The sequence below is a fragment of the Dipodomys merriami genome, unplaced genomic scaffold (assembly GCF_024711535.1).
Source record: "Dipodomys merriami isolate MVZ:Mamm:240054 unplaced genomic scaffold, mDipMer1.0.p SCAF_1250, whole genome shotgun sequence".
Lineage (NCBI taxonomy): Eukaryota > Metazoa > Chordata > Mammalia > Rodentia > Heteromyidae > Dipodomys > Dipodomys merriami.
The window spans coordinates 104,880-116,961 of NW_027202550.1; the positions used below are offsets into that span (position 1 = coordinate 104,880).

Consider the following 12,082-nt stretch of genomic DNA (forward strand, 5'->3'; position numbering starts at 1 on the left):
CTGGCCAAGGACATAGCTAGCCAGATCACTAGAAAGCCCACGGATTGGGAGAAGATATTCACTAGCCATACAATTTACAAGGGTCTCATATCTAAAATATACTTGGAACTCAAAATATTAAATCCCCCAACAACAAATCCTCAAAGAAACAACTGCCCAATAAATAAGTGGGCTAAAGACTTAAAGAGAAACTTCTCTGAAGAAGAAAGAAGGATGGCCAATAGACACATTTAGAAATGCTCAACATCCTTAGCCATAAAAGAAATGCAAATCAAAGCAACATTGAGATACCACCTCACTCCAGTTAGAATGGCAAAAATCAAGAACTCTAACAACAGCAGATGCTGGAGGGGATATGAACAGAAGGGAACCTTACTTCACTGTTGGTGGGAATGTAAACTTGCTCAACCACTTTGGAAAGAAGTATGGAGGTTCCTCAAAAAACTTCACATAGAGCTCCCCTATGACCCAGCAATCCCACTTTTGGGCATTTACCCAAATGTTGACAAACAAGACCACACTAAAGCTACCAGCACAACTATGTATATTGCAGCATTTTTTACCATAGCTAAGATATGGAACCAACCCAGATGCCCTTCAGTAGATGAATGGATCAAGAAAATGTGGTATATATACACAATGGGATTCTATGCCTCCATCAGAAAGAATGGCATTGCCCATTTGTTAGGAAATGGAAAAACTTGGAAAAAATTATAGTAAGTGAAGTAAGCCAGGAACAAAGTAACACAGGTCCCATGGTTTCCCTTATTTGCAATATCTAGTATATGTATGAGTCAAGCGGAAAAATTCAGATAATGTGATGTTAGGAAAATGAATCCTTAGATAGGTATTTTAATGTTTTTTTTTGTTTCATGCATGTGTTTCTAATGCATTTATAAGATTATTTCTTTGTTGCTTTGTATGTCCCTCCCCCACAGTATAACCCCCACTTTCAATATATTTGATGTCAGTGTAACTTGTGGAGGAGATGGGGAAAAACGAGTCGTTTAAGGATTCAGGTGGACCTGTTGCAACAATAAGTACAAATTGTCATGTCAAAAATGAGCTTTACAATGTCGGTGGGGGTGGAGGGATGGGAGGAAGGATTGGGTGGGTGGTGAGTGGGAGGCTGGGAAGGGAGGTAAAGGGTAAACAAAGGAGGAGGCTGCAATGCTTGGTAAGAAATGTATGCATTATCTTGCCCATGTAATTGTAACCCCTCTGTACAGTACGTTCACAAATAAAATAAAAATTAAAAAAAAACATGGGTACTCCACCACTTTTTGGTTCAATCATTTCTAACCTCAAAGATATACTTTGCTAACAAAATGCTTAGAAGAAACCGAAGAATACTTCACTTTTATCTTCTCTCTTAAGAATCTCTTTAGATACCATATCAGGATCAGTGAAGTTATTCTTTCAAAAATTATTTCAATAGATTATCATTCTCTTGGTCTTGCATTTGCTCAGAAGGATTTATGGAAAAGAATAGAGTTAAATTATCCATACCTTTTATGACAGTGTCTGTTACAAAATGACAATGCTCCTATGTCCTATGTCTCTGTCCTTCTCTTAGCTCTTGCGTGATTTCCAACTAATCACAGATTCTTGGCTTCAAGTCTAGTGAAGGTGAAGGACTATAAATCCTTCCCCACTGCTACATCTTCATGGTTTCTCTTTTAAAACTCTTTTATTTGGATGTGGAATTTATTTTCATGTCTTCATTCAATCCATTCTAAATTGTAGTGAGCTAAATAGGCTCTGTAAAATCACTTTAGGTAGCAAAAATATTAAGACAATATATCAAAAAGTTTGGCCTCCCTCCACTGCTGAAGCCAATATGCTTAGCTAGGGCTTCTAAGAACGCGTTTTCTTGACTTTTCAATTTGCTCAATTCTTTTCTGATCCCAAAACTTTTTGGCTTATGTAATAAGAGAAGTCTTCACTATCTCGTTAATAAGGATATTATATTTTTGAGCTACTAAGAAATGTGAAATCATTGGTTTCAAGTATCCAATCAGGTTTTTTTCTGTAGTTCAGTGCTTCACATGCAAAGACATTGTAGAATGTATTACAAACATTTTTGAGTGCACTTTTTCCCTAAATATTTTGACCCAAATTATCTTTTTCAGAGAATTACTGTTTGGTAATTAAAGTCAATACACAAATTTTGATTTTTTTTTAAGAACGTTGAATTTAAATTCCACTACAACCTTGTTTCACACAGTGAGTAGATTTCCTGGGTAAGGACAATTCTCAAGGGAACCTACAGGTCTTATACCAAGGGTTCTGAGGTTTGTTTGTTTAGTATGAACATGAGCCATCTTCACCCACTTTGCTCCCTCTCAGTTAAGTCTCCATTGATTATTTTGCATGAAAGCCTATTTTCCCAAGAAATTTTAAATTTTCCTAATAGGCTAAGTTGTTAAAAAGTTTGAACAAATTAAAATTTACCTGTCAGTTTTGGGGGGTGTGCAGACGTGGGGCCTGAACTCTGGGCCTGGGCGCTGTAGCTCAGCTCTTCAGCTCAAGGCTAGCGCTCTACCACCTGATCCACAGCACCACTTCCGGCTTTTTTTTCTTTTTGCTTATGTGGTGCTGAGGAATCGAACCCAGGGCCTCAGGCATGCAGGGCAAGCACTCTTACCACTGAGCCACCTTCCCAGCCAAACCTGTCATAATTTTAAAACTCTTTTGAAATTCCTTTATTAGAACCACAAGTTCATCAATCCTAACTCCACCTTTAATATCAAAAACAGTTAACATGTTGTTTTCATGATATAGTGTCCATGAAACTACTATTTTCCAGTGGCTTTGTTATGCATATATATAACCTTATAATCTGATGATAAGCAAAATGAACTCCAAGATATGGAAACATAGAGTATTATTTGCGATTGTTGTTTTTAATGTACTATGTGATTTCCATTTTCTTTTGGGGTTTTCCCCTATGCTTTTTTCCCTGCTGTATTTGATTTTGGTAGCCTGTGTATTGTGTATATATTTACCTTAATTAGGGAAGGGACGAGGAAGAACAAAATGGTGAGACAAAGGACAAAGGCAAACCAATGCAATAGCAATACTCACAAGACAATATGTTGGAAATGTACATTACAACTTGTGAGGGGTACTGGGGTCAAGGAAAACTGTGAAGAAAATGAGGGAAGGGGTAACAAGTTTGAAAAGTTATGTATTCACTACCTTAAAGTTACTGTAAACACACTGTACATCACTTTGACAATAAAATTAAATTTAAAAAATAAGCTGCATGAAATAAAATTTCACTGTATTGGTAAAGTACATAGTACTCTTTATGTAGTAACTTTTTAAAATTCCATACTTTTGGTGTCTAATTTGAATTAATTACCCCTTTTTAATCAGAGGACCATCAACTTGAATGCTATCCGACTAGACAATATTTTCACAATATACTTACCAATATTTTGAAAAAAGAATAAATATAGTACTTTCTCATACTAAAAGTGAAAACAGTTTAATTCTATGGAAACAAATAACTTGAAAAAGTAAATAACTTGTTAAGAAGACAGAATATATGTGTTTGTCAACATTCCAATGACTAGTAATTACTCATTTTCAAATTCTGAAGATTCCATACCTGAGAGATTCAAAACAATACCGGCTTACATGTTATGTAATTTTGCAATAGATGCATTTTCCAATGGGGTGTTACAGATTGAGAGACAACAGAAAAATAACCATGTTCTGGTAGAGGATAAAACTATGTAGCATCGGTAATAATTAATTCTTCAAGATTAACCAATTGTTTATCACAATAAGCTATTATTTTTATGACCACCAATACCAATATTTATGATATAGAGTCATCCTAGCCCAAAATTCTCCAACTTTTAGGGTGCATCTCAAACTTCCCTTAATTCATATGATGAATAGCTTATCTCTATTGTGAAAAAATACAACTCTGCTAATGTGATGCGATTCATGTTCTGGTAAGAACACCACAAAAAACTGGGTTGCATCATTTTCCCCCCACTGGTATTTTTGAGATCAGAACATTTGCAAATATTACTTATATTTATAATTTTTAGCTATTATATAAATTCTGGATGCTAAGATTGGAAGATTACAGTTGAAAGCCCACCCAGGCAAGAATATTTCCTAGATTCTTATCTCCAATAAACTTCTCAGCAAAAGCCAGATGCAAGTGGCACTGAGGTTGAAGTGGTAGGGCACGAGCCTTGAGCATAAACAGGCTCAGAGACAGTGTCCAGGCCCAGAGTAAAAGCCCTAGGACAAACCAATAAAACAAAAACAAAAATAAAATCAAACCCCAAACGTAACATTTTTCTCACTGTATACAGTAGCAAATAATTAAGGAAATTGCTTCCTGTGTTACATACAGGTAGAAGAAAGAAGATGTCACACGATTATACTCTTCATACCATGTTATACCAAAGACTCCAAAAAATTCTCTTATTCTAAATTCATAAATTAATGTCATCAATTTGTTGGCAACTCTGTCTACAACATTCACATTATCATTTCATACATGAACTGTTGGAATTATCTATTAACTAAGTTTTTGAAAGAATATTCTAGGCACATAGAATGCAAAATCATTTGTGAATGTCAATTAAACCCTCTACTTAAAAACAATTTTGTAGAATCCTATAGAATATAAAATTACAAACAAAACCAAAATATTTTAAATCTAAATTCTAATTTAGCAAGATCTTCAAAATCCTTCATTAGACGAACTTTGCTATTTTTCCAAGCTTAAGCTTGTGTAATTCTTCATCATTTCTTTGGGTTACAACAGAATGATGATAACTTATTTTTTCAAATTTTGGATGGGAATCACGAGTCATTTTGCATCTAGGAATGTTCTGTAATGAAGAGAGAATTTAAAACACAAGTGAGGATTAAGTATGAGTTGCATTTCAACAGGAAATTTGACTTCTCAAAACATAATGACAAAATTAGCCCAAATGTCCAACTATGTATTCCTTTCTTGTTTGTTTTGTTTTATTAAGACAAAATTATACACCTTGGTCCAGGGAAGGTATCAATATGTAATTCCATTCTCTAATCTCCTGTCTTAATCTCAGTGCTAGAATTCTAAGCTTGTATCACATTGCCCTGCCATAGTTTCTTGGTTTATTTAATCTAGATATAGACTACCAATTCTGAACTTCTCCAGTGATATTATACACCAGAGTGACTGCTTAAACTTTATCTACTATTTTCAAAGATGTTCTAACATTTGATACAGGATATGAACATTTTCAGATGCACCTGCCAGATCTCTGATTCATTCCTCCATGGATCTGATCCCTTTAATAATGATTATTGATTCTTACTATCTCTGTTATACCAATGTTATATTCTCAAACTTATTTGAAGGAAGTTCATTTGAGGACTTTCAAATATTAAAAATTATCACTTGATTCTAGTCTTGTTCAGGATATATATTTATTGTTTTGTAACTTTTCTACACATTCTGAGAGTTGTTTCATTTGTGTATTTGTGTGTGCATATATAAGTGCCTCTGGGTGTATGTGTATGTCTGTATGAATATATGCAAAAGCCTCAAGCTTTTATTAAGCAATCTTGCTCATGACTGATATTCCATCAATTGAGCCATTCTTCCAATCCAGATTTTGACTGCTTAATTTTATATACTGTTGCAAAGAGTGTTCTGCCCAGGCTGGATGCCAATAGAACTTCCCAGACTCCTTTACATTCTTAGGTTTTATTTCTCCAGGAGTATCAACTTTTAAACGACAAACATTTTTGTGAGAGTAATGTCTAAGCTGTAGCCCATATTTTTAACTCAAGAATTCTTTTTTTTTGTTTTGGTGGGGTGTCTGGTCATGGTGCCTGAACTCTGGTCCTGGGCTCTGTCCCTCAGCAATTCAGCTCACGGCTAGCCCTCTACCACTTGAGTCACAGCGCCAATTTTGGCTTTTTTCTTTTTTGCTTAAGTGGTACTGAGGAATCGAACCAAGGGCCTCATGCATGCGAGGCAAGCTCTGTACCTCTGAGACACCTTTCAGCCCTAACTAAAGAATTCTTATAAAGATAGATGAACAGACACATTACACATCTTGAGTGTACACTGTTAGGAATGTGATCATAAGCTGGGTTATGGTGGCATATGAGGATTGAGGTTCAAAACCAGCTCCGGTAGGAAAGTCCCAGCGATTCTTTTCTCAAATTAACTAAAAGAAAACTGGAATTGGCACTGTGGATCAAGTGGTAGAGCATTAGCTTGAGCTGAATAGCAGAGAGACTGCTCGCAGGCCCAGAGTTCAAGTCCCAAGATCACCGCCAACAAATATATATATATATATATATATATATATGTGTGTGTGTGTGTGTGTGTGTGTGTGTGTGTGTGTGTGTGTGTGTGTGTGTGTGTGTGTTTGTGTCTGTGTGTCTGTGTGTCTGTGTGTGTGTGTAAAGAAAAAAAAGAAATGAGATCTTAGACACCAGTTTATTGCTAGCATAATCCCTGCTCTCACAAGATGGACATTTTTCCAATTAAATCCATGCTTTTATATCTGACTTTCATTGAAAACAGAATTATTCTTCCATTGTACTTTCTACAAAGTTGCATGATTAGCAAGCATGATTTAGAATGGGAGTGGCCTCATACTTCATGTTCCACATAGGGTTCTTGCTTTCTGTATATCACTCTCATAAATCTACATACTGGACTTGGCTTTATTGTTTCAATGTTGCTTATTTGTAGTCTTCTATACTGTATGTAACCCTTATACTTAAACACAGAACTTCTCTTTCTCCTATTATTGCTATTGTTTCCTTACTGTTAGCTCATGCACACTTGGGAAATAATGAACAGCTCGTACAGTCACAAAAAGAATGTTCTGAAAACCTTCTTCCTATTTAAAATTCGCCTTAACTTACAGAGAACTTACAAAGTTTGAACTCAATGTACTCATGTATAATATATTTATAAGCAATATAAATTTCATATTTTCTCTTTACTAAATTTTCTCTGAAATACATTTTACCTCAGGTCCATAGGTGTTCTAGTCTTCTTGCAGTGAAGCCAGAAAACATTCACTATACCTCAAGCAGCACCATCGATTGTTACTGGAAGTAACTGTTACTGGATGTGGAAACTGACCCCAGGAGAGGAATGGAACATAGAGGAAAAACAAAGTTCAAGTTACCTTGTGCTTTCCTTTTTACTGTACAAGAAAAGTATCCCAAGGCTTGAAGGAAACTCTGTCCCTGGCTTTTTGAGTGTGTTCTTTACTCATATAATTTTTTTCTGTGAACTTCTAGTTCATAGTGTTACAAAAAGAAATAATGTACCATTTGAAGGCCAGTATAAAACAAAAGGAAATAACATTGTTTTAAAAGTGTTCTCCTGCAAAGCAACAAAGACATAGAGGGTTTAAAGTGTCTTATAGATGGATATTTCACCCCTGAGATGATTCTCGATGCAGGAGTCAGTTATCAATTCCTTTGATCTGGTTCTGAGTTCTGCAGAGCAACAAGGATTCCAAAAAAGCAGGATCCAGTCAATATGATCAGCAAAAGAAGACTCTACTCTGACCAGTTCACCTTTAAGGAGGGCCCCAAAGAAAAATCTGGGATTTTTATTTGCTTGTTTGTTTAGTTTGTGCTAGTCCTGGGGCTTGAACCCAGAGGCTGGATCCTGTCCCTGGATCCTGCCCACCTACCCCAAAAGCTAGTAATCTACTGTTTGAGCCAAAACTCCACTTCTGGTTTTTTGGTGTTCAATTTGCGATAAGAGTTTGACATACTCTCCTGCCTGGTTTGGCTTTGAATTAAGATAGTAAGAAAGCTAAGTGACATCAACTGTATAGACTTCTCTTTTGAAACAAAAAATATTAGACGAAGTTTATTGTAAAGCTAGTATTTGACAATTTTTAAAGGAAGACAATATGTCTAGCAAAGAAGCCATAACTTAAATAACTCAGCAAAAGTAGGTGCACTGAATCATTCTAAGATTATTTTTTCTGCTTGGGAAGATTATTGATCTTGTCCTTCCTTTTGGGGAAACTTAAGGTAATATTTGCACTTTTTGTTGGTTGTGGGGCTTGAACTCTGATCCTGGGCGCACTCCCACAGCTCTTCAGCTCAAATTGAGTGCTCTACCGCTTAAGCTACAGCACCACTTCTGGGTTTCAGGTGGTTAATTGAATATAAGTGTCTCATGGACATTCCTGACCAGGCTGGCTTTGATCCACAATTCTCTGGTTTCCTGAATAGCTAGGATTCCAGGCGTGATCCACCAGCACCCAGCTCATATTTGCATTTATGTGCACTGAATGACACTATGTAGACAAATAATGGAAATTTGAATCAAATGATGGCATTGCAGCTTTTCAGAAAATTTGAGGTAACAATAAATATGTCCTCCTTTTCCATGTTGTTTCATTAATGACTCATGAGCTATGGGACCCTTAGTTAGCATTCTCTGCCGTCTGTGTAGGTGTATTTAGTATCAGGAAATGTTCAAAGAGAAATGTAGAAAGACTGAGATTTTTAGAAAGCAAAGAAGTTAAGGTAAGAAAAAACAGCACAGAAGGAGATACATGTATTACACAGAGATTAAGAAGTAGCCTAAGAGATTTAGAATGCTAAAGGTAATGCGGAATAAGACTAGTTGATAACTACTTGTTCAATAACCAAAAATGGTTCTCTATAAACGTTTCTGGTATATGTTAGTAACTATCATTTATTCATTACCTCTGGAGTTATTCCTTCTCTTCTGTCACAACTGTTAATTTGCCTCTGCAGTTGTGGTGCCATGAATAAACAAAAAGATTTCCAAATCTCACTTAGACTACCCTTCTCATTGTGATTAGCAGAGACCATTCAAAAACCTGGAATCTTTGAATTTCCAGAATTAATCTTCACCTGACATCTAAGCACATTCAAGATATTAATTGCTCTGACCTAATGAACAAAACTTTTTTTCAACACAATATCCTAATATAAGAAAAAGTACATGAATTATGGACTATTGTCAGGTGTCAGTATGGCAGGAGCAATTACATATTCCAAGTAGGGGTTCTTTATTTTGCATTTACTAATTAAATGTTTTTTGCTTTGGGTTTTTTTTTTCCTTTTTTGCTCAAGGCAATCACTGTACCACTTGAGGCACAGCACCATTTCCAGTGTTTTTCTGTTTATGTGGTACTGAGGAATTGAATTCAGGGTTTCATGCATGCTAGGCAATCATCATATCATGAAGCCACATTCCCAGATCCCTAAATGACTTTCTTAAGTTAACATTACATTTTCATTCTGTAACTATGTACCATAATATTGGCCAGGTGCTAGAAAATAATGTAGAAAAGAATACAATATAAAAAATCCAGTAAGGCTAGATGGAAAATGAATAACCCTGACAGTCTTGCAAGGGCTCAGAGGGCTGGTCTCATGGACATGTATCAACATGCTGAACGAGACAGCTCCCTACCCACAGCCCAACTCCAGAATGAGTGGGCCATGTTGGGTTCCAGCTACCTGGGGACGTTGGCCCACCTCCTACAGCACCCATTCTACCCGTTCCTGAGAGCTACAGTGAGAGAGAGAGAGAGAGAGAGAGAGAGAGAGAGAGAGAGAGAGAGAGAGAGAGAGAGAGAGAGAGAGAGGGAGAGGGAGAGAGGAAGAGAGGGAGGGAGGGAGAGTTGGTGATAGGGAGAGAGGGAGAGAGGGAGAGAGGGAGAGAGGGAGAGAGAGAAAATCAGAATTACACTTAAATCAGGTGCCAGTGGCATAAAACTCTAATCCTAACTACACTGGAGGCTGAGATATGAGGATCATGGTTCATAGACAGCCCTGGAGGAACGTGTTTGAGAATCTTATCTCCAAAGAACCACCAGAAAACTGGAAGTGACACTGTGGGATCAAGTGATAAAGCACAAGCCTTGAGCTGAGGAGCTCGGGAACAATGCCCAATCCTAGAGTTCAAGAACCACGATTGAAAGAAGTGGACTTCCCACCACAAGAACTGGACTGAATAGCACCCATTGTCCTAGGGAGCATGGTAGAGAAGTCAGGCCGAGTTTCCTGTGAACTTGAGGTCATAAGTAGGTCATCTGGCTTCTCTTTGCCTCAGATTCCCCAGCTGCAAAACTGAACAAAGTGAAGGATCCCCTTCCTCATTGGGATAGGGTAGTAATGAAAGAGAGCCATGTTTTGGTTCATAATCCCACACCTGTTGCATGATTAATAACAGGCCCCACCTGAGCCCTTTCTGGTATCTTCCTGTCATATGCTCACAGAATTGCTAAAACCTTATCTGAAGGCCATTCCCTCTCTTTTCCAGAGATCGCTCTGTATAAATCCCTTGTTTCCTCACAACTGTCCTGTGAGGAGACTGAGGTCCAATGGTTGAGGCCCTACAAAGAGCTTCACGTGTGGTCAAGAATCCACTGCTATGGACTGAGTTTAGGATAATCCATGTTAACCGATGACTGAGCATGACACCACATGTCTACCATCCCAATTACAGAGGACCAGGCCTGGTGGAGCATACCTTTCACAGGAGGACCGTGATGCAGCCCAGCCTGAGCATATTTGTAATTTCTATCTCAGAAATCCTCAAGACAGTAAGGTGGCTCATCAGCGCCATGGAGAGGAAACAAGCAGGGTGGACATGGTGCCCCCAGAGGGGTGTTTGACCCAGGGTATGTTGTTGTTGGGACAGAAACTCACCTGTGCTGCTGGGAGAAGCTGTTGGCAGCTGCTCCAATTGGGGCAGCAGCAATGGAGGCAGCATCGCGGACACATGGGCCCAGAGCAGAAGACTAGGGGCAGGGACCAGGTCGGGGATTTAGGCCTGCTGGCAGCACAGCCTTTCCTGAGGTTTGAAACCTGGCACCATGTGAAGGGAGGGGAGGGGCCAGGTGGGGTGCGAGCATCAGTTTTCTACTATACTCCAAAGTCACCTCGAGTCTATTCCTCAGGACTCAGCCCCTTCTACCTTCTTGAACTGCTGGTAGTGGTGTAAACTAACAGAGGGAATCCCAGTGCTACCTGGCAACATGGAATGTGGGCGTGGCCACCATTCTTGTATCCCATTGGTCAGAAAGAAGCATGAAAGAATGGGGGTGTGGCCAGAATCCTGTGAAGCAAGCAGCATGGGCGGAGTCAAGATGACAGTGGTTCTCCCAGCCTTTTTCCCAGGAAATTCTCTCCAATTCAGTTGGAGAGAAGAGGGTGACCTGCTTTAACTGGATGGCTACACAGATTGCTGTATAGTTCTGTTTGTTGCCAGTCCCAGACTTTGAACTTAGGATCTGGGCACAGTTCATGAGCTGCTTTTGCTCAAGGCAGGTCCTCTACACTAGAACCACAAGGTTTCTGGCTTTGTTGGCACTGAAGTTGGACAGGGGTCTCAAGGATTTTCCTGCTTAGGGTGACTTTGACCATGATCCTCTATTCACAGCCTTGTAAGTATCAAGAAGGACTGCTGAGATCCACTGGTGCCTGCCTAATCATTGGCCTTGTTGATGTTCTTGGACAGACTGGTGAATTCCCGATCCTCGGGTTGAAGTGGTGGGAGCTGGAGCCCACAATTCAAATCCTGGTCGTGCCACCTCCAAATGGTAGGAGATCCTAAGAAACTTGTTCCTATCCATATGATTACCAATGTAATGTGATGTAAGTCATGATTGAATGAACAGTTCTTGAATGATTCTAGGATAAAATTATACACACTTATATTACACGACACTGATTGATTTTAGTTAATATTTTATTAAGCATTTAAGCAATCACATTCATCAAATGGAGGCATAATGAAATACCTAAGAATTGGGCCTCAAATACTATAAAGGTGAGTTTTTTCTACCAGGACTGGGATTGGAACTCATAGTCTGGGTACCTCTGTTGCACTGTGTGGGAAGGGGAAGCTTGCTTCCTTAAAGTCAAAAAATTCAAGTTTGTTCCTTAGGCTTGAAAATGATCACCAGCACTAGAAAACACCCTATTCATGTACAAATTACATATATGTTTTATATTCTTATACATATGTTGACTCTGTATTGCATTCAGTGTAGTTATTTTATTTTTTGTTTTATTCATGTATTGA

At 38.3% G+C, this 12,082-nt stretch overlaps 1 long non-coding RNA gene across 1 annotated transcript; it reads right to left on the minus strand.

Annotated features, from left to right (window-relative positions):
- Nucleotides 1-4,728: 4,728 nt before the first annotated feature.
- LOC138824104 (uncharacterized) lies at nucleotides 4,729-10,979 on the minus strand. Its single transcript, XR_011370993.1, has 3 exons — nucleotides 10,705-10,979; nucleotides 7,017-7,127; nucleotides 4,729-4,865 (listed from the first exon to the last, which is right to left on the minus strand). It is a non-coding gene; the product is annotated as an uncharacterized lncRNA (long non-coding RNA).
- Between the last annotated feature and the right edge of the window lie 1,103 nt (nucleotides 10,980-12,082).